This window comes from Sipha flava, unplaced genomic scaffold, assembly GCF_003268045.1.
Source record: "Sipha flava isolate LNK unplaced genomic scaffold, YSA_version1 45_pilon_pilon, whole genome shotgun sequence".
In the NCBI taxonomy this organism is placed as follows: Eukaryota; Metazoa; Arthropoda; class Insecta; order Hemiptera; family Aphididae; genus Sipha; species Sipha flava.
In genome coordinates, this window is record NW_020273227.1 from 631,856 (window position 1) to 657,364 (window position 25,509).

The following is a 25,509-nucleotide window of genomic DNA, read 5'->3' on the forward strand; positions in this document are numbered from 1 at the left end:
ATATCTTCGATACATATATGTGAAACACGTGAAACTTCCGCCGGCTGCTGAATATTCATAATATTATCATTAGCCACATATACAATTAAAGATGTAAATCATATGGTGAGATATAAGATAGCGTTTACCATACATCCAATTTATAAATAGGGAATAAAAAAAATGAAAATTAATTAGAACATTTTGAGAAGCGCGATTATAAGAGATTACAATTTATAAAAATTACAGATTACGTGCCTGTAGCAGTGTTGGGTTAGTTATTTTAAAAGAATAATTTTTTTTTTGTGCTTTATTTGAGTTAAGAAATCTATAATATATTATATACTATTAATAAACTTAAATGTTAACAATAATGGTTGCAACCAGAAGAAATGAAGGATAAGCCACCCACTATCCTCCTGTAGTATAATAATAAACTATTTTACTCGTTATTCAAATAAAATTGTATTGAAATTATTTTACTTTTCAATAAAAAAAGTTACTACATTATTTTATTAAAAAGTAACTAAAAACGTTACATTACTAAAAAGTTACCAAGTTACAACTAGAAAAAATAAATATAATTACTTAATATAAAATACTTAAAAAAAAAAAAAAATAATAATAATAATACTATTTGTAACGCATTACTTTCCAATACATTATTACTCAAAAATGGTCAATAGTGTAAGAGTCCCTGTTCAGAAGTCAGTAAGTCAAGAAAAAAGCAAACCAATTTTATTAAGAAGAAAAGTGTCGATTGAAAAAAATATAAATTTATTATGATAAAGAAAAAGACGATGTCCGTAATGAGGATATCCTAAGGATTAGGATAAGGGTTCAATGCTTAAGATCTGCAGGTTACTGGCCCTTGGCTATAAAGAGACTGTATGAAAACGCGTAACTTTATATGTACACACATATATATATATATATATATATATCTGTATTTATAAGTATAAGTCTGTACAACCGTAGCTGTTTTTGTAAGTCTAACGTGTTTTATTCTTATGTGCAATACGAACACGAATCGTAGCCACGAACTTTCAACCGGCCGGTTAGCTGTTTGTTGGCTAGCACGCACGGGCTCCGGTGAATTATAGATCCACAGCCGGGTCGCCGTTTAGTGCCGATCGCTCTATAAATCTGCGACATCGACACGACGTAATACATGTCACCGCACGTTCACAGCTCCGAACGATTCGCACAAAAGTCCAAGGATGCGACGCACATTTTACGACCTAGGGTGGTGACGTAGGGGTGGAGAAAATTCCGTCTCGTCCGAACTGGCATCGTGGTAATCTACATACTCGTAGGAATATAATATATAGGGTGGCCGCCAGCGTGTTTTCCCGACGATACTGTTTCCCCTAAATATTGTTTTGTTGTGACAAAATGTAGGTTTTACAATAGGTATTGGGAGGAGGTAAGTACAATGACTATCGTAATGAAATAAATAGTTATTATAAGTTATTTTTCTTTGCCAGCTAAGGGATGGAATTCTGAATTGGCATTACGTTTTTCGTATAAAATTATATGATTAAGCAAGAATATTGGAAAAAATAATTTATAATTACGAAGATTTTTCAACAAATCTCAAATCTCAATTTTGAAACAAGCTCGGCCATCTAGTGTTATATTACACTATAAACACCACATATGCACGTTGGCATAATTGTTTTTCGAGCTTTACACTTCATACACATAACCTGTTTGGTTTGAATCTTACTAATCATGATTTCAACACTAGAATGATATATGATATGTACTTACAATATATATCACTGTGTGTGTGTGTGTGTGTGTGTGTGTATGTATACAAGTTTTTTCATTTTGTTAAAATTTTCTACCGCACTCCATGTACGAGTACATTCGATTAAATCGCATATATTATACAATATTAAAATACACGTGTTACGCATGGATTTAAATTTGGTCGGTTCGATAAGATCGCTTTTAATACGATCGTAGTATATTAGATTTTTATACTTAGTAATTTGTTTTATTTAATTTGGTTTATTATTATTATTACTAAAAAATTATAAAGAACGTGAACGGGGAATCGAGCCACCGTGGTGTGATAGAAATGCACAGTGAATAAAATATACAATAATACATTTGCACAGCCGTCGTCATGTCTTTTTATGTATTCGTATCGTTTATCCGTTTCGTTTTATATGTTCCCATTTTATCATACTGACAACGATATAAAAATATGTATATGGCATAAAAATCGAAATCGTAAAAATCATAAAAACCCCTTTTCGATTATTTCAAAACCGAGTGTGATTTGAATTGTTGCACATTTTGAAATGCGAATTAGTGATAAAAAAGGTTATCAACATTTTTGTTTTTACCAAAATTGTCATAATACTTAATTTTTCGTTACTGCGATTAAAATATATTATTATCTATACATATTCTTATATAGACCCTTATATAGGTTACACGTGAAGCAAATTGATTTCAACGGATGTTTTAACTAACTTACGAATTAACTATATACGAGTTTATGAGCTCTTTTATAGGTACATGAAATGTGTGCTTGTACGATGAGTGCGATTCGTTGCGGACAATTCAACACATAAGAGGACACGCAAATGTAAATTGGACAGCATAGGAGTATTAGAATTGGTTTGTCATCGTCAAGAAATATGAAAGTGAATAGGATCGTCCTACGATGATAAAAAAACGCAAAAAGAAAATATACATGCATAAGGATTTTCTATTCCTTCGTATATGTGTACAGAGATAGGTTTATATGTTTGTGTGTGTGTGTGTTTGCGTGTGTCCACTGTCTATGTGCTTCAGTAATGCGTGTATACAGTGTATATATGTTTATTATTGTCCGATATCGGTCCCAGCAGACCATTAGACCGTAGTGGCTTTCTTCGCATCGGGCTCGAGAGATTGGCGAGTTGAGGCTTTTTAGATATCGGAATAAATAAGAAAAGGGGAAAAAAAAACAAGTCCCTTTGTTCTCTCGTCCTCTTAGCCTTCTAACTTTGCTTCTTCTCCTCCTCATGTACTAGTCTACCGTACAGTTACAAGTTTACCAACAAAAGAGTAAAAACCTTTCTCAACGACGACAACGACGACGGACAGGGTTTATCACAAAAATGGACTGACATCCAAGTAGTAACTACCATTACGTTATGGATTTGCCAATATATATATATGAGTGTACGTAAACGTCTGTTTGTAACTTCTCTTCATCATTTATCTCCTTTTCTCTATTACAATGTATAGTTATACAAGTGCACACTTATACGATCTTCTATTCTGGTCGAATACATTTTCACACGAGTATTTCAATTAAACTGTTATTATTCATTTTTAGAAGATACACAATTTACAAAAGCTAATATTGTATAGTCATAATTTGCATACGGTATATTTCTCTAAATTCCATTTTATAATATAAAGTTCTCTTTATACTTAGAAGATAAGAATTTGTAATATCATGTGTTAGGTAATATAATATTATTACATTTTCAGACGATGACAGCTACACTGATATCAGAATAAATTTTCAATTCTTTGCGTTTTTTACAAATTACATTATTGAAATGAAAATGATAATTGCTCAGTGTTTACGATTTCGGTTCGTTCAACATGTTAATCACGTTCATTAATGCTTTTGATATTTATTATTTGAAATAATTTTCATCAATAGTTTAACTATATAATATTCATAAGTTATTCGTTTTTTCTTGTAAAGATTTTGTATCTCACTCAAACAACCTGGAATTTTTTATATTTAATTTTAATGAAGGTACTATTTATTTCGTGTTTAAATATTTACTTGTTTATTAATTTCAAAACTTAATATTCATATGGCGATATTTTCCGAGATAAACAAGTTTAATAACGTTGTTTACATGTAAAAGTAAAAAATATATACCTATTTGTTTAAACTGTTTAAATTAGATATATAAAGTAATACTCTCTTTTGTCTTATGATAAGAATGGAAATAACTTTTATTGCATGCCCGGTAAATATTATAAATAGTTTAAATGTTATATAGAATGAAGAAGAGTTGTATATATCTAGTCATATTATAATGATATTTGATGCAAATATTTTTACTATACACAGACAATTTCATAATTTCACTTTGTACATAATATTAGCATTATTTACAAGCATAAATATTATACTTATGTAAAAGACAAGAATATAGTTTTAGTAACTTATAAAACTGTTTGTCAGATAAATATAGTTGAGTAGCGATAATTCAATATTTTTGACATTTTAAAAACATTAAATCTTATAAAATATATTTCAATATAAGTTGAAAGTTATTGATTTTTAATAGTTTGAATTACGATTTAAGTACTTGCTATTACTAAAATTGATTTTTACTATCACATGTAATTTTGCACCGAACAAATAATACACTGCAATCGTGTTTAAGCGATCGCTTTAAACACTCTTGTTCTGTTTTAAGTCATTGAATCGTCAATAACAGAGTAGTGCGTATTTGTATTCATATTCTTAGTTCAGTTGAGACATTTGGGAACTTGGAGGATCGTGAGATTTGATGACTTGATTCAACGCTTAAATGTAATTGATTTTTCGGACATGAATTTCGTAATTTTTTCCGTTCAAATATTGGTCTCATGGCATTAGCGAGATGGCGCATAAAGCTATTAATTCAAATAATTACCTATATGAATATCTCATAGAAACTCGTATCATCCTAGATTTTATTACCATATAAAAATGGCACGTGGGAGTAATAATTGATAATATTTTATCTCTTATCGCTTCGGTATGGTGAAATAACAGTAATTATTATTTAACCTCTGAATCTTAACGTCTGGTATACGTTTGTATACTGTAAATACGAGTAGGTACTGATGACAAGTATATTTTACGTGAGTTTTATTGAACCGTATCCGATGTCGTTGCCTAACATGCATATTTACACTGCAGTTGGAAGGCATTTATAGGTTCACAGGTCTAATACACTCTAAATTTTATGGAAAAATACTTGGGCTTAGCCTGCATCCCAAAAAATAAACGAATTACCAACAATAAAATAAAATCGTGTTTATCCATCTCCTAGGAAAAATCTTAGAACGCCACGAACTACAGGGCACATCGATTTTTCCAATTAACAACGATATAATCGACGAAATGAAAAATCCCAAATGGATCTATATTGTGTTTGACAACCGATCGTCAAAATATATATTACCAATGATATAGATATAGTAATTATTTGCGTCACGTAGTAGTAATCACAGAATTTTATTGCGTCAAAGGAATAATCGTACCTATTGCCATACGCGTCGATACGATAAATTATATAATTATAATTACTACGTATAACTATATTTTACATGTTATACACGTTGTTACGAATTTGATATACCAATTACGAGCTACGCGTTGATATATCAATTATTGTATTGCGTTTAAACATCGATGTACACAGCTAGATTTACAAATTTACTACCCATCGTAGCCACAGAACCCGTGTTATTATAATCCAGTGAAACCCGTTCCGAATGCAAAACCGATGCACAGCTATGCTGTAAATCGCTATCCACGTTTCAGATCTGGCAGTACGATAACAATGTATCCAATATATTATATTACGAAAAAATACTGTACGTTGCCGTACCTGTACACTTTATATTTATATTGAAACACTCTCAAAGTCATCGGGCGTATTGAGCTGTTATTAGTCGTTATAAACAAATATTTAACGACGCGACGTACACTCGGCTGGTGATAAAATGTTGGCCGAGCACGTTTCACACAAATACGCACGTATAGATATATGATGTTCGCGTTCGATTCGTGTTTGGTCAGGAAACGAAAATCCTCAAACGGCAGCGATGCCGGGTATATCTATATACGAGATAAATACGCCTCGGGCAGTGATTTTATGGTGGAAGAAAGAAGACGGCCGATTTAAGCCCAGCAATATATATGTGTGTATGAAATCTGAACATCGAGCGAAGGAAAGAACGTAAAAAAAATAGAGAAAAGGACCAACTCCTTTCTATACATATATAAGCATGGGTGAATGACGCAAAACGTAATCTAGACGAGGCCCGTGGCTATGCGTTTTAAATAAAGAAGAACAACGAAGAGAGAAGTAGAGATGCGACGCGAAAATAAAGGATATAATATATTGTAAGTCCGAGAGCAATCCCGTCGTCGGTTTTTGGAAACGCCAAAGGAATGAAATTTCCGTGCGGCAAATTTATATATTGGCATCTTGATAACGCACTGCGCTCACCTCGCCCCGCCTGTTATCCAGCAGGATTCCTATATATTATATTGTAGAACAAGAATATATCCTGGGTCGTGTATTTTGATCACTAGAGATAGAGGAGTATTAAATAATATTTTGTTTGTGTCATAATCAACATGAAATAAATGTTTTTTGTTTTACGTTAAATGTAAAAATAATCACATTTTTCTTGAGTCGATAAAATGGTTTAATTTAAATAAAACGTGTCTTAATTTTTAATTAATTTTAAAATTCTAATTGGAATTTCTCACAAATAAAATATTATATTATTCTTAATAAAAACTATATATGTCATGATTTGGTAATTCAAATATTGAATACGTTATTTAAATACATTATTACATAATTTAAATAAATTAAAATAATAAAAAGTCAAATTTTAAACGTTAACGTACTAGTACTAAAACGAATAACATATACTTAATATATAACAAACTTTTAATTATCATTCAATGATTAAAAAAGTTGTGTATATATAAAATGTATTTTTTTATAATTACCCAAAGTTCCAAATTTATTTTCAAAATATATATATTTTCAGCAATGTACTTTTTTTACTTGAAGTTTTTGTTTGAAAACATATGTTTACATAACAGTTGAACAAAAAACTTAAACATTCCTTGTACCATATGACATAGCAGTTCAAAGATACTTTATAGCATTGATTGTATTTGGAAATGTTATAATCGGTTACTTAGCAGATTTTTTTTGTGGTATGAATTTCTATAATTTCTATGACCTACACAAATCCCTTAGTGGTTCAATTTTATGAGTTATAAAATGTCAAATTTTAAATCCTTCAAACTATACTTTTATATTCTGTTAAATTGTTCATTTTACACAATATCCAAAAAGTTTTTAAGTGTTCACAATTATCACTTTTTACTATAACTGCATGCAGCATAATTCTTTGAATATAAATTGAAAACATGTTCTCATTATTGCGTTTATAGACCCATTAACATTTTTAACAAAATATGAATGAAAAAATTTAAAATATTTTTTTAAAACTTACCACTTACAGCTGTCTCGTATGATCGTATATTTTAAAAAAAAAAATCAGAATTCTCTACAACCAATTATGGAGGACATTTGCTTAAAGATCTTATAATTAATGAACAAAAAGAGACTCTTTACTTGAAATGTCCAGCCTCCTAATGAGTTAAGTTCTTCAATCTAGTAACTATAGTAGAAACAAAATATCTATATACTCGACTGTCACAAATACTAATTATATCTAGATGACATAGTGATACCATCTGAAAATAAATTTAAGTACTTAATAATAATAATAATAATAATTAAAATAATGTAATATTATTTGAAAATACTCTTATAAAGTTAAAAATGTAAAATGTATTATTCGTTCTATCCTTCTCGAGAGTAATGTTGTAACTGTTTTATTTGTATAAGTTTGTGAATTAAGTCATGAATTAGAAGACACGAGTATATATTTTGGGCATTCAATTTTTTATTAAAAAATTGAAAACAGTAATAATTCGAACAATCTCATCATAAATTATATTGTAAAACTATAATTATGATTATTAAGTATTATATTATAACAGTGTTTAGTAATAACTGCTCATTTTTTTTTATAAGAAAACCCTCTTTCGTTGGGCTGAAATGTCGTAACAAATATTTCATGAAATGTCGAGAGTTATTCATACCCTAATATATTATTATTACGACATTATGAATCGCGGTAAGGTCGTCATGGTTATTTTATTTGTTTGAAATTTGCATTGTCTCAATGCTTTATTTATAAGTCACGGTCGTCATCGCCATCGTTGTTATTTATTATTGTATACGTCGTATCTGTATGAATGCGAAAAAAAGATAGGGCATTGTGCATTACAGGATTGTTGGAGCGATCTCTATATAAAAAATAAAAACCTCGTGAAGTATGATACTCGGACCGTCGTTGACGTAACTGTATAAGAAAAAAAAAATATATAATTGAAAGGTCCAACGATAATTGGGATCCTAATATGCGTACATTATGATTTATGTGTTACCTATATATATTCGTGTTTTATTTATTATAATGTTCAGCTCATTTAATATCGGCATTGTAAATAAATATAAATATAAATGTATATATTGCTGTAGAAATAATAATTAATATATGCAAGAAAAACAATATTTTTAGGCTTGTGTTTGGTATTTCAATATTCAAACTTTTTTTTAATAAGATTTTTACATTGTATTTAATATTTATTTGATATGATTTTATAAATATTATTTCGTATATTTTTATAATTCTTAACAATTTTTTAATACATCATTAGTAAAATATACACTTCGTTTGTTTTATAATAATAAGAACGTATAACATTTTAATACTTGCATATTAATACAAACAACATTATTAATTAATTTGTGTAATATATATTTTACTGTTAGAAATATGAAAAATAATAATTATATGCATGATTTTATTTTATAATTGTGTAATTATTATTGGGCAAAAGTATTAATATCAAAGTATCGTATAATAATAAGAACAAATAAATGGATAGCTAATATGGTTAGACTACACAAGTAAAATTAATTTGGAATGGATTATTTAACTATATATATTTTAAAAATAAGAACATTTAAATAGAAATCATGATTACAAATGATTGGATGTTCTTGTTATAGCTTTTGAATGGTTCTTTACATTTGTGAAAAAAGAAAAAGTTGAATGCGACATGAGGACAACGGGTCTGATATGTTTGCCCGATACTTCATTTACCCGACACTACATTTGCCTGACACTACGTTTGCTCGATACTACATTTTCCCGACACTACGTTTGCCCGACACAACATTTTCTCGAGGCCCTACAATATATTTTACATATTTTTACTGTACATAATACTGATATATAATATTTTATTACTATTTCATTATTTTATTATTATTATTATTATTATTATTATTATTATTATTATTATTTATTAATATATAATATAAATATACAATAATTAAAAAAAAAAATAAATATAAACCAGACGAATATTTTATCATGGATATTATCGTTCTATGTGAAAAGGTACTAAGTATTACGTATAGTATAGTAGTATAGTATATTTTATTATTAAGTTCTAAATTGTGTTATCAAAAATAACGTTCTCAGTCGTTCCGTTCTCAATCGTATTTTACCGCTATTCGCGATAGATTCATAAGAATTGCTCATAACATTAAATTTTGAGTAGTATAATTTTTGTGTTATTATTAATTTTTGACATAATTATTAATAGCATAATTTTAAAATTTAACATTAATTTGTAAATAACATAATAGGTATAATATGTATAATATTTTATTGAAATTTTTAATAATTTTTGACACATATTTATTTATAATATAATTTGATGTTGCCGGGAAAATGTAGTGCCGGGCAAATGGTGTCGGGAAATTGAATGTCAGGTAAATGTACTGATCCCGAGGACAACACTATTAATGAAAAGTTTAAAGTGTATTAACGCAGGGACTGTTCATAAAATATTATTTGCGGTACAGTTGTGCTTGACGTATACACAGAAAGACTCATCGATGGGAATATTTTTTATCAATTTTTTTAAAGATTCAATGAATCATTTAATAAATTAAGATTAAAATGTACGTATTATTACATATCGAATATTATCGATTATTACATTTATATAATAATCGTTCCTATTTAAGATAAAAAATATTTGGAATATTGAAAAATATTAGGTACTTAGTTATTTATTTTATCCTATACATGTATTGTGATTATAGTACATGTTTATAATTGAGTTAAAATTATTAAAACTATTTATCATTAAATACCATAAAATACTATAAAATTTAACAAGGTTCTCGAAAAAAATGCTGTTAAATCTGTTTTCTAAACAGAAATATAACAAATTTAAATGAATATGAAAAATATTTTTTTGGATTTAAATTGAAATATTTATGGTACGTTCCTATGTAGAATAAAACCCAAATGTTCTTAAATGTTTGATTATAAAGCGTAGAAAATATATTATTTATGGAATTGAGAAATAAATCGTTGGGAATTACGAAGAAGTGTTGGAAGAGTAACTGTACTGAAATCAATCTGAGGGTAAAAAAATATGTCTTAAGTTAATAGATAGTGAAACGGATAAATGCAGAGAGATTAGAAAGTTGCAAGGAGGAATATGGTACTATAGAGGAAAAATATGACGAGTTTATCGCAAGGAGACGGGTACCTTTATGAAAAAAATACGCAGAGACGATTTTCCATAATCTTTACTGTTTTTAACTAGCACTTATTATGTATGTAACATTTATACTTATATGTATATATATATTCAGAAATTTAAAACGGTATTTTATTTTTATTTTTTTTTTATTTCATGATTTGAGCATAAAAGATTTCTTTACGGAATAAAACAAACTGTTCCGTAGATCGATTATAAAATTGTTATATATAAATTATACTACTTAAATCGCTGCGGGTACATATAAATATAATATATATTATACTTAGCTTGAATTTATAATTTTCACTTTACCGAGCGGAACGAAGTTTAAAAATTTCAAGAAAAGCACTACAAACGATATTTACAGCGCCACTCCTGCATTGCACACAACGGCATTTTTTTTATGTCGAGCCTGATTTACATAATATTATTTAACCATTTACGCATGTTTATCGTTTCAAGGAATACGTATACACGAACCATATTAAATGCTGCTGCTGAACAGTTATTTTTTTCACTGACATTTATGGAGTTTTTTTTTAATATTTATGGACCCTTTTCCCGTGTGCAGAAGAAAATTAATTTCCATTTTAAATACGTTATTTACCGACCATTTAATTTTACGTAACAGTATTTATAATCAAATTGTCTTATGGAGAAACGATGTGCAAGTCAATAACGTCTGGGTACTAGGTAATTCAATGTTTACATAGTATTGAATTTTTTATAATGCCGACCATACTTTGTCTCTTCCTTATTATAGGTACTATGACAGGCTGCAGAAAAGCTATTTTCAATATCGTTCACATTATAATGTATTCAATGGAAATAAATTATTCCAAACACATGACTGAGTATCGAATTTGGTGCATGGAAAGAGTAGTAGCATGCGATGTTATCATAAAAAATAAAATAAAAATTGTACACACACCTACGGATAATATATGTACAATATACCTTGACTTTAGATTAATAATGAATCATTGGTTTAATATTCATCAAGGTAACATAACAGTGACGTTTTACCATATTATGTTACTTATTTCGAAGATAACCCTTGGTAAGAATACACTTCGGACGAGGACGATAAAAAAGTTGTAGTGGACGTACATTAGTGTCTGCGTAACGAAGTCTAATATATGTATACATCGGTAAAATACGATTGAGAACGTTATTTTTGGTAACACGACTGAGAACGGTCGATATTTAATTTTTTTTTCAACGTTCCCAAATTTAATCCAACAACATTTGAATACGATAATCGGCTATCGAATGATTAAGAACGTTATACCTTTTAGCCGAACGATTTATACGATTGATATTTATCGGACGTTTATCGGATTAACCGGATGTTATTGGTAACTTAAATATCATATATCTATACGAGTTACCTACATGCGTTGTAGTCGTCGCACAAACGTCAACGAAGTATTGGGTAGTTTATAATATATATTACGTAGCATATTCTTATTCGTCAAATAATGTAAAATATATTGCAATGAAATTAAAATTATACGAAGCGAATGAGGTGAAGATCTTATGTTATTAGATAGTTATAAATATCGTTTTATTTGGAAACGTAAGGACACAGGAAATATTTAGAGTATGTTGGAGTACGCTATCCCGCTATAACTAATTTTTAGGCAACTCATTTGTAATTAAATATTTATTACATATTTTTATAATTCTATATTTTTACATTTTTTTTAACATATTTATTTTACAAGACTTATTTTAAGAATATTTGTTAAATGATAAACAATAAATGATATGGCAACGTTGCACGTAAAATTGTTCTCAATCGTATTAATTTTTCGGGTTTTTTTGAGTCGTCGTAGCGATAAGTTTTTTGTTAATTTTAATTGTTCTCAATCATTCATACATTAACATAACATTTTAATAACATGGCAAGTCATTTATAGCTATGAAAGTAAAAAATGAATTTTGCGTATTTAAATGGATAAATATATATTTAGCCATGTATTACAATGCTAATCAGAAAAGTGTTTATAGAATTATGGTAGGCGTTGAAAATGGGACAGTCAAATAGGAAATCTACTCATATACTATATACTGGTATAGACTCGTATATAAAAAAGTTCAAATATTAAAATTATATATATTCAATATGTAGCGTATAGAAATAAGGAATGAACTCTGACGTAAGTATCTTATAAAAAAAACGTATTGTATGGTTATATAATACACGATGTGATATCGCGGGAAATCCTGAATACATCTTTGCGTTTTATGTACGAGTATTATGCACACAAGGACAAGAGATGACTACGACAGTGAAGAAAACGCTGTGGTTGTAAATAATTTTATTTTTCTCAACTATTGGCACCGAACTACAGATTTCTTGAATTTATCACTGTAATAATAAATATGCTTAACGTTATGAACAATGTTAAAACTCATACTCATAATCATAAGAAGGAAAAAAATAGTTTTAATTTATTTTAGAGTAACCCGAGAGTAAGAAAGTGCTATCGAATATCCGCGAAAAGTTCGGAAAAAATTGTTATATTTTATTTGGTTCTTAGTGTCATTGCTGGAAATCAAACCACACAAAGCAAATAAAGAGTGATATTATAAATGACTATATAAATATTCAACTGCAGCATCTGTATTAATTAATTATTATTAATTACTACAGTTCTATTATATAACTCTTGGGGGTACCTGACTGTATTTGTAAAAAACAAAACCATATGTATCCACCACTGCAGTAATTGTGAAGGCTCTCGCTTTTTATTTATATTTTTTTTTCCTATTTTCGATTGAAAAATATGAAACAGTTAATCACTTTGACACTTGAGAAATGTTTCTCAAATGTATAGGATGATTTTCATACCCAACAACAATCATTTTTCAGTCGATTTATAATCATTAGGACACATTATTTAATTGATATTTTTTTTTTTAGATTTATTACTTTTAAAAATAATAAAAAAATATCTCTATTGAAAATAATAAAATGTCCAGTTCTTTTTTTATCGAGTTGTATTATTGAACATTTATATTAACTATTAATGATCTAAAAATAATATTTTCGAGATTATGACCCAGAAAATTTAAGTTTAATTTTAAGCAAATTTTTCTATATATTTAGATTTAAAATTTAAATTAAATCTGATGATAAATTAAATATCTTGTAATTGATAAAAAATTAATATGAAGAACTTAAAAAATACGAATTAAATTATAAAAACATCGCGTATAAAATGAAAACATACAAGTGTTTCATTTTTATTTTTTATGAATTTCTATTTTTAATTAAATATTACATTATGGGAACTAATTAATTTCAGAAGTTTTATCATGTTAAATGCAAATATAATAAAATATTCGTTTTTATTACTGATGTTTCATGAATCAAATTAAATGAAAATAATAAAAAATTAAAACAAAGACAACATTTCATACAACAGTTTTCAGTCACTTGCGAAAGATGTTGAACCATACGAACTAAACATACGCGCGCGCGTACGTTTTATCTACATGCATTTTTCACGGAGTAACAACGTATTGAGGAAATTCGATAATTAAACGTCCAACGAGATTCAGTAAAATAATAATATTGCACGTTCGTTGATGAACTCGACGAGTTGTATAACTACTACTGCAACAAGAGTCGGTTAAACCGCCAATATACTTCATTGTAACAACGTTGATGATTGGGATGGGCTGTTGAAATTGTTGTACAAACATCATTAGTGAATATTAAAACGATAATTATTAATAGTTTCCGGATCGCAAACCGCAAAGTGACAAAACCTAAAGATTTGAATCGTCGTTGTGCTTTAACAAAGCCGTGGAATATCAGTTGAAAAGCATTGTTTATTGTTTAATTGTTAATTGTTTATTTCTTTCGTTCTTCGTATGTAAGTACGTTAGAACAACGTTCGCCGGTTCGGCCCGACTTACGGTGTGCAATGGCGCACAAGCGATTTGCTAATCAACATGCGAACGGTAAACAACGAGGTACGTTATGGTTGCGGTTCGCGTCAGACGATGCGAATAAGAATATAACATTGTATACCGCACGGAAATCACGAGACGTGATCGGAAAGCAGACGTTAGCATAATATAATGCGTTTCGTTTTTATTGTACATCTCCTGAACACGACCGGTCGCGGTATGGGGTTTACTCTGGTCGTAATGTCAAGCTACACAACTTGCGCCGTGCAGTGTAAAACAATCGTCTTCGAACCACGGAGTTACGTTCGAGCAGGTTATAGCCGCGTTATAGCATTATACACAACGTAGAGTTATTATTATTATTTCTTACGGCTTGAATATAACATTAACAATTTGACACGACGCGGTATAAAGTTCTAAAAATACACTTAATACAATGATAATAAGGTATGTAGCTAAAAAATTAAAAAAAAAAAAAAAAAATTATAATAGATTACGCATGATAATATGTTGGCTAGTAGTAGGTACTACTAGGTATACCTTGTGCGTGGTGAATAGATAATATCTATTAGATATACTTATTTCATTTTTTGAACAGGGAGTTTTGCCATTGCGCTGCATCTACAATGGCTTGGTGTAATTTTTTCATTTATTCTTGTAGTCTTTGAATATTACATTCATCAACGATACATTTTGTTTTTCGTTGCCACAATAACAACCCGACGAGAGTCTTTACGTCCATTTGCGAAACATGTATCCTGTCCTTTCATCTGGAGTCTATTTTAAGTGGAGTTGATTACCCGTTACCGAAAAATAACCATCGTGCGCTACTGAATAATTGATTTCATCCAATTTCTGAACGAACCGACGGTACACGATAAAATTACATAATGCCGGGCTAGTGTCACCAAGATTTTTTTTTTGTTTTCTAGTTAATGAGCAACACGTTTGTGATTCGTATCGTACTCTGTGAAAATTACGGTAAAATGCACGGCACAGCGAACACGCGCCTGCGAGAGCGACAACATTACCGCTGCGGCGATCCTAGACGCAATAATAAGCTGCGCGTTGAGTAGTATATTATAAGTAGTATTTATTATGGAGCATGCGAATGCGATAATATTTCTACGGGAAGGAAAACGGGAAAAGATACCGTCCTGTCCCGAGCCGAGTGCAAAAAACTATAACTTTTATCGTGCGGTCTATTAGCCGCAGGACACAATGATCCGGAACAGTGTACATATTTTATTTACATATTAAACCTATACTTGTTTTGTGCGACAATTTTAATTACAACACTAGAAAACTCGGTAAAACGCGTTCAGTATAATCGTGACGGTCGCGTGCGCATGGGGGGGGGGGTCGAACGTAACGGAATAATTATGCCCTGACGTCACGCCCAAAAAGCTACATTACAGCCCTTTATGATTTAATACTATGACGGTCGAAAGTCGTATATTGTTGTCGTGAATACAATATGTTATGATGCAATGCTGCACGGTCGAAAAATTCGTGATGAAAAATTCGAGATGCCCTTCGGAAGTTACGTTGTTACTTAAAGTAGATTCTGACCGATAGAACGAAGGGGGTGGATTATTAAGATTCAAAAGGTACCTATTTATAGTCATATCGCGTTACCCATCTTACATTACGATTTAAAATACATTTTAACGGTTATGGTTCATTCATTTTAAATATATTTTAAACCGTTGCTACAGTACGTCTATAACCAAAGCCCTGAATGTAGTGATTTTTTTATTTTTTAAAAAACAGCCTCGATAACCACCATCTTGGGTCTATCCTGACTATATAGATTGAAGTTGAAAGGATTTTTGTGTGATCAATATTCAACATAGTTTCTCGAATGATAATATAATATTACAAGAGTTGTAAAAAAAAAAACTACTTCACCACACATACGTTTATACAATATAATATTATTAAAACACATTTATATTCGCATTTAGCTTGTTCTAGAAACAGAATACGCGCGTACACGAATATTTATACACACTTACGTCATATAAATAATACACGAAACATGTTTTGGCGGTGAAGCTTTTTCGAACGAACCGAAATTTAATAAACTAAATATATTAAATAGACTACCAGCGTGCAACGGTTTTTGTACTTTATTTTGTTACGAAACGAGATTCTCTCTCGAAGTATAAACCTCGAAGACGGAATCCGATGGCAGTGCGTTTATTTCGTTCTATGGCTAAAGAATTCATAGTGATATACATGATTTGAAGTTTTATACGGGTCAAGAAAAATATGCCCTATGTGGGCCAAATATGAAAAAAACCTCACCATCAACATAAAATTGAATATTTATAAATAATATATTAACCAAATCAAATGGATTTTGGTAGTTCAAGAATGATTATTTCGCAAGCTTTTGCGGAATACAATACCGTAAAATAATATGTTCAAGTATATTACTTTTAACGAAATTGACAATGCGTATATCAGTTAATATTTTCATGACTGCATGACTGCAGTGCATATTTGTAATAAGATTGTGCAATTTATGTTTTATTACAGTGTTTTAATTTGGCAATGCAAAAACTGGTAACTTTTGGAACATGTGTGTAGTTTTTAAATGAACTGTTCAGTGAGAGTAGTTAATTTTTTTTAAAAATTATCAAGTATATAGTATAATGATACAAATAAAAATTAGCTTTTATCTTTAGATTTGCAAACAAATTTTAAACTTTTAAGTCTAAAAATTCCTCATTAATGTATTTAAATGAGCACTAGTATGTATTAAATGCTTAAAAATATTTGTGTTCTATAAAGTAGAAATGAAAATTAACAGGGAATTATACTATTGTATTTAAACTATATATTATTATCGTTCTTATCAATTAAAAAAATTTGCATTCCAAAAATTGAACAAATTTTTTAAAAATAACATAATATTTATTTTGATTAAAATAAAAGAGATTAGAGTTAAAAATAATACGGATAGTATTTACGGTGATTAAGTATAAAATATATATTTAAGCTATCCTCTAGATATCTAAATTTTAAATTATCTCACTCTAAAAATAATTATACTTGGTTTACTTACCAAAAATATGTGCAAATATTAGTAAATCATATTAAAAATTAGATCATGACCGTAGAAGATAATTTCGTAGAAGAATAATTTTATTTTGTAATTTTAAATTTAAATTTTACTAAGAACATACATTTTTTAACGTAAAACATTTAAAATATATAATTTTATATCAGATACTGATTTTAAATTTTATGAAAATAATTAAGTTCATGGATTTCAATATAAAAATGAAAACAAAGCTTGTCTGATCACAACTAAAATAAAAACAATTTATATAATTATATCTTTTATTGTTGCATTTATATTTTAAAATTTTAATGTTCGTTAAAATAATAAATTAAAAAAAAAAAAAACCCAATGTTTAGAAAATTGTTTTAAAATGTTCTCATATTATATTAATAAAATAAATAAACACAGAAACATACAAGGATTTTTCAAAAGTTATTTCGTAGTGTCAAAACTTATTTACCATTTTAGGAATTGAATTTGAATCCACTTTGTATGGCCTCAATATTTTCATGGTTATTTGTAATTTTCTAAAAAACTACTGGACATTTTCAAGAATCACCCCTTTAAAGTTTAAAGTACCATCCATATCAAATTTTCAATTCGTAAAAGGGGTACATCAAACTTTTAAGCATTTGCCCTTCTACTAAAAAAAATGATTACATGTCATATATAAAATCATAGAACACATAATTGTAAAATCAATATAAAATTCCCGTTTCGTTTGAATCTGAAAATAATTCATAAGTTTTCAAATATATTTTGGACAAAATTAAAAAACTTTTTGAGGAACTCTGCTCGAATTGGTATTTTAATAATAATTGAATGTTCTAATAAACTCTGAAAACAAGTGTCGCCTAATACCAAATGTGGCAAAAGTGCTGTGTTATTTCGAAATATTTATTTTATATTTATTATATCGATCGAGTATCCGAGCGTACGTATATTCAACTAATCGGTAGAAATAAATATCTCTCGTGATTAACTCGTCATTATGGTATGCAAATATTTAATTTAAGGTTCATAGAATATTGTTGTATACAAAATGTATTCAAATGACTAAATATATATATTTTGTAGGGTTCAATGTAATAAATTTAAAAACGTGTTATTAACAAACGCAGTATAGATTGAAAATACAATGGAGGAAACAAAAGGTCAGATAGAGTGAACTTAAATTTATCGATTATTTGCAATGCTGGGAATTATTAATCAATACAATATGGAGAAAAAAAAAACTTTATTGTTGTGATTAAAGATCGAGAGTGGGTAGTAAACCAAATTCAATATGTTGTACTATAGTTTGGGTCGGAACGCGAATACTTTGCTAGCATTAAATTAGAAATTATTTTTGTAATAGGTTTTAAAAACACAACCGAAACTAATCTATACATACTGTTGCGATACGACTAATCAGAAATTACTACGAGGATAGCGACTTTGGTATGCGAGATAAACGTTCACGAAGTAAGCCCTACAAGTTGACAGATAAATTCGAAACTTATGTCAATATTTTGCAAATTAATTGCAAATAATTGCAAATTAGTTTATACAATTTGAAAATTAATTGACAATTTTTTTGCAAATTTTCGCAAGTCTCACCAAAATGACCAATCCACACTTACAATCTCGGATCATTTTGGACAGTTTATTTGAATATACAATGTGTATACATAGAAGAACATTAGAAGAACAAGTTAATTATACAAATTTGTTATTTCTACATATTTTTTAAGACGGTATTTTTAAAGTGATTTGGTGAAAGATCTAAAATAGTTTTTATTTTTTATACACACAATATATATTTTACAGCACATAACAATAAAAATACAGAACATTTTATTATTATATATTAAAGATATAAAAATTATTGTATCAGTGATTTCAGTTAGAGAAGACCTATGAGTACTGCCGAATATCTTGGGTTATTAACGACGATGACATGATGTACGGTTTTAGTTGGTTCAGGACAAAAAAATGACCATTTGTACATTAATTTTATATACTTGAACTAATTATTTTCAACTACTCAGCTTTAATTACACTTAAAACTTAAATAAATTAACGACATAATCACAATATATTTAGATGATTAAAAAATATATATTTTATTTCCAATCACCACTTATTTACTATAATATAGTCAGGCAAAAAACTCCAAAATAAACTAAAAAAAAAAAAATTTAACTGTATAGATTATGAATCAATCAGTCTCCATGTGGGAAAATATACTCGGAGGGCTATTTATTCCTTCTACGAACACTTTGATCTACTCAGCAAGTTAATAATTATTTTACAAAATGGATTAATATTTCTTCAAAACCATTAAATTTTTCCTATCGCGATGCATCGCCTCAAAATTTTGATTTGATTTGAAAATCGTAAAAATCAATTTGCAATTATTTATAATCAATTTGTAAAATATTGGCGTTGGTTCCCTCTAAATCGGTCACCTTGGTGGAGCTAATGAAGTTATTCCCCCCTATTAAACAAATATTTATTGCCAAATGGGGTGTGATTTTCAAATTCTATAAATAAATTTACAATTATGTTGCAAAATATTGGCATAGGTTTCGTATTCATTTGTCGATGAGGCTAACTTCATAAACGTGCGAGAAAATATGTGTTTCTTTAAAATTGTCTACGGGTGTGTTTCGTTTTCGAAGCTTTCAATACTCTTACAGGTAAAATATGTACACGATATATATTACAGTCCAAATGTGGTATACATATTATAAGTGGCGTGGTAAGCGATTGGACCGCGGCGGTGATGGGCGTAGAAATTGGCTGCGCTCCCGTATCTATTTCACCTATATATTTTTGGTGTATAAAATAAAATAATCCAAGTGTTGTGTAATTATTCGTAGAAAGTTTGATTTTAATGAAACTTAACTATTCAATAAAAAATCACCATTGTTCATGGGATTCCATAACAGTTCAAGTTGGGGTGAAAAACGAACTACTAAGTCGTTAGTACACACCGTGATATATGTCCTGCTACAGTACTTACATTTTCATTTAGCATAAAATCGTAGGGGTTTAACTGTGTTTTTCAAATATTTCGATTAGTTTTCATACAGTGCTAACCCATCATCACGCACATGTATCCACCCTTATTCAACGAAAGTAATAATGATTTTTTCAAACAAATCAGTACACTTTTATCAGTTTATAAACTTTTGTTTGGGTTTTTTTAAAAATTCAATACGTGTTCAAAACACATAGGTACTTAAGCCTGCAGATTTTATTTGGGAATATTAGTAATAGTTAATAAGAGGTAATGAGATCTCATCATGTACTAACAGAAAAAATCGATCAACTGCAGAAAGAAGCATATTGATATGATAAATCTCTGATTTCAACTGTTTCTTTAATTTACTTTGCTATTCGTACACATTTTTAATACCTATTACATTTAATAGATTTGAAATGTATTTAGGAATTAGAAAAAAAACATTATTTTATATTCGAATACCTCCTTTATCTCACATATTTTCGCGATTCCCAAATAAATTATATCTCAGTGTAGATATTGACTCAAATTAATAATGTATTACTTTCAATACAATGATATCGATGTAATAGCTAAAACGATTTATTTTTAATTTTTTTTAATTAGTACCTAGTAAAATTAATTGGGAATTTTAATTTGTTCATTTAATTTATTATTTTATTCAAGCATGGATTTTTAGATATTTTTTTTATTAAATTCTGAGCACATTATTAATGATATACAGTGTTTTAATTGATTGACGGATACAATTTTTCATAATCAATTTATTCGACAATCGATATTGGTCGAAGAATTTTGTTACAAACCAAGATTGAATTATTGAAATTCAATTATGATCAAATATTTTGTGCTACATTGCGTATCACTGACTGATAAAAAAAAAAAAGGGGGGGGGAAACGGATATTTTTGATTATAGCGTATTACTACATCGTTAGTGACTGAGTCCGTATTTTAATAGAGCTTCATAATATGATGTTGTCAATAAGAACCTACACAAAAACAATGAGACGGTTTTGAGATTTTTGTAGCGGAAAATGTTCACTTTACGACCGTATAAAATCTACTTTGTTTATTACATACGTACTAGACGTGCTATGGCCATACCGATTACGGGATCTGCAATCAGCGTTCGAACGAGAGTTACGTTGACGTTGTAAGTGATATTGATATGTAGTCATCACTTATATCAACGTTTATGAAACTATAAACGTAATGGAGTGATGTGAAAAAATTAAATGAAAAAAATATGGTCAAAATTAAAACTTGTTATGCCCGATAAAAACCAGAAGTGTATGACCTGTATATATTATATACCGGGTGCTCGTCAAAGTTTCTAGAATTTTAAGAATCCCATAACCAGTGCGGGGTGTGAGCGATGAAAAAATACGTGCCGACACCGTAGTGTGAATAATACACGTCGTATATCATAGTATTATAATGATGACGACGGTGCGGGTGGTGAATTGCAGATGGACGGATGACGCACGTGGACCGGAAGAATGAATGCTTTCGAGTGGTTATACATTATATTGTTATATTATTTATCAACTCGATGACGAGTGTGTGCGTGTGTCAGTGTAGCATATTCAGGTGATTTTTATCCTTTACCTCCGTGCATGTATTCATATAATTATATCCGCGAGACCGGACATAAATCCCGCCAGTATTATTATTATTATTATTATTATTATTATTACTACTACTACTACTACTACTACTATTATTATTATTATTATTATTATACCCTGAACGATACAAGGGAAAATGCTCGCTTTAATAATAATAAAAATAATGATACGTTTAATATATTTCCGTCCGGGAAAAATAAGTCTTACGGCACCCGCCCATCCGCCATCGACCGTTTCTGTTTGACAGACTCTCAGGAAAGGATTACGCTTGTCACTCTGGAGCGCCCGAGGATTTTTGTTGTCGTTTTTTCGCCCGGCACTCCTACAGCAGCAACAGCCGCGTTATTAATGCAAGCGCCGCAATCGTCGGAAACTTTTAGTTTAATTTTACTTTATCCGACTTGTTATCCGACTTGAGCTATTAAAGCTATATATACATTTAATACAAAATTGTGTACTTAAAAAATGTATCTTTTTGTTTTACTGAATGAAATCAAATACGAAATTTTTCCGTACGATTTGATATTTTCGAAGTAGAATCGACGACGTATGACTTGTTAATAAAAAGTAGTTAACCGCACGAAATAATGTTATGAAATTGATTCCAACTATACTAGATTTTTGATACAAATTTAAAAAAAAATTCCATTCCTTTACTTTATAATAAAAGTAATGGGGTAATATTTTTTAAGATTATTCCTAGTTAAGTATATTATAAATTCAAAATGAAATATATACACAGTAGTTTTACGTTAAAAGTTTAACTGAGAGAGATTGGAATACTATGGGAATTCTTCTTTCTTATACCTAAGTTTTGATTACAATATACTACGCTGTTTTTGCGTCAACTCACGGGCTATTGCTATGTGTTATATTAATACGTATCGTTATAATCACACGTTCATATAAAAAATTAATGTCACCAAAATGGTTTTCAATATATTAATAATCGTAAGCGTACAGATAAATGAGCTGACAGTTTTTATATCATCGAGAAAACCCCGTGACATAGGAACTCTTAAAAAAAGATTAAATATAGTTGTTAGGTGTTTCACCAATTGAAATGTAGGAAATAATGAGGAAAAGAAACATTATCACTATGAATAATTGAACATATTTTAATAAAAATTACAATAAAAGTAAATTATATAAACCAAGAGTTTCTTTTGTCTTAATTATTTAACGATTGTACATAGATATTTTTTTAAGGTCTTTAAAAAAAAAAAAAAAAGGAAGTAACATCACAGTGCAACGTAATAAATTAGGTGAATTATATTAAATAAATGCGAGGGGGACAATAACAAATTACTGAATTTAAGAATACTGAATTTATTAAAAAGACAAAATTAAGAATGAAGGAGATGATAGGGATTATTACTATACATTTTATCAGGTACTTATAATATTTTTACTGTACGCTCTAACTATAAATTTATCTATATTTATTATTAATTATGATTTTGGAAATCATGAATAGAATTTTTTTTATGATATCGGTAGAATATTTTTATATGTATATAGTATGAATGGAGACGCAATCAATGGAAACGTAGATACAACTATACGTGTAAGTATTTTGGAAAACATTTATTATATCCTTTTCAATTTTGTTAATGCTTCCTTTTTGAAAAAAATAATTTAAAATACTTTCGATTTTATACGCGAATATATAACCAATAAATTTTTTGCTTTAAAATTATCTGCATGAACTGTGAACTGTAATTCTATAAACTTTGCATCGTATTCGATTGTATAGAGCAATAAAAATATAAATATTCGAATATACGTAATTAAATTGATATTAGCATTACTCCAAGCTGACGATGAAGTTTGAATTTATGAATTTCCAATTGAAATTTAAATATAAAAATATAAATTTTCAATCAGTAAAATTATAATTGTACGTAGATATTATGATTTAAGCTTTTAAACATCGTTTAATAGATGCAATGACACGTATTATAACAATAATAATTCACCGTCTCGAACGGACTCCAAAGCATTAGGTATTTAATTTGTATATATGCTTTGAATAAAAGTATTTGAAAACAAATTTAAAATACAGTGGAACCAGGGTAATATGAAAATATCTATCTTGAATGGAAATTGGATTTAGTATCACCACAAATCTCTGTTATAGAAATTAAGTTGGATAATCAGAAACTTTCCCAAAATGGATCAACTATTTAGTCCTGGGTCAAGTGTGTGGTCAGCTCATAAGGCAGTATCCAACGTAAATAGTATTATCATTACAACTACTAACAAATAATTTTAATAACGTTTATACACCGGATAGCGTTCACTATGGGTTATTTTTGTTATTTTGTTTATACGCTGTACAGTCAGAAAAAAAATTTACCAATGGTACAATCAGTACCAAAGGGATAGTAATTAATATATATGATTAATCTTTCAAAAGGTTAAGCTAAAATTTAAAAACAAGTTGTATATTTATAAAACAATTTTTCCTTTATAACTCAATATTACTGCAACAAAGACAATCAAAAGCTACATTATAGATAATTATTTTTGTATGTATATCATTTATGTAGGATGACAATGTTTTAGTATTTAATGTTGATTAAATTATTAGGTAAAATAAAAGGTGTAATTATTCCTCAGTGTAATATATTTTTATGTATATAGACAATATATTTTTTAGGATTTATTCTTTTGTTCAATTTCATCTATAATCCTATAATCGAATATATATATAATAGCAGGTAATCGATAAATTATAGTAACAGTATTGCGTATTTGATGACATTTATTGTTTTACTACTACAAAATTGTCTTGAAACTTTCTTCAAAAAACAAGTTTTAAAGTATATAATCTTTTACAATGTAAATTTAATCGAAACCAAAAGAGAACAATATAACATTCTATCCAACAAGTTTACCATCTATTATTGTGTAATAAAATCACTAATTATCGCGTATAGTTATACTACTATTATAGTTTTTTTTTTAAGCCAATGATTTATAAATTGATTTTTGAACATAAACGCGTATAAACGTTATTCAGTTTATCACTCCCAAAGAATTTTAAAACGAAAACAATGTCCTATTTAAGAGCCGAATAAATAATTTGTTATTTCATCGCGATGCAAGTACGCGCGACATATTATAATGTGCACTCGAAAAACTTTTAATTGTACTTAAAATATTATATTGCTGAAGAGCGTGCGGGCGATTTCACAGAATTTTTAATTTATGCGTAACGCCATTCCAAACAGACGGAGAGTGTTGACAAAACAATGATGGGCTTGGAATAAGAATGATTCGAGAAAAAAAATTAATAACAACGTATTAGAGTGAAACAAAAGATTTTATAGTAGTTATGTTTAAGTATTTAATTGTATACAAACATATTACGTATCAATATATATATATATATATATATATATATATATATATATA

At 28.7% G+C, this 25,509-nt stretch overlaps 1 protein-coding gene across 1 annotated transcript in view; it reads right to left on the reverse strand.

Annotated features, from left to right (window-relative positions):
• Window positions 1-25,509, reverse strand: part of LOC112689625 (tensin-3-like) — a 147,633-nt gene that overhangs the window by 45,444 nt on the left and 76,680 nt on the right. The window lies entirely within an intron of this gene.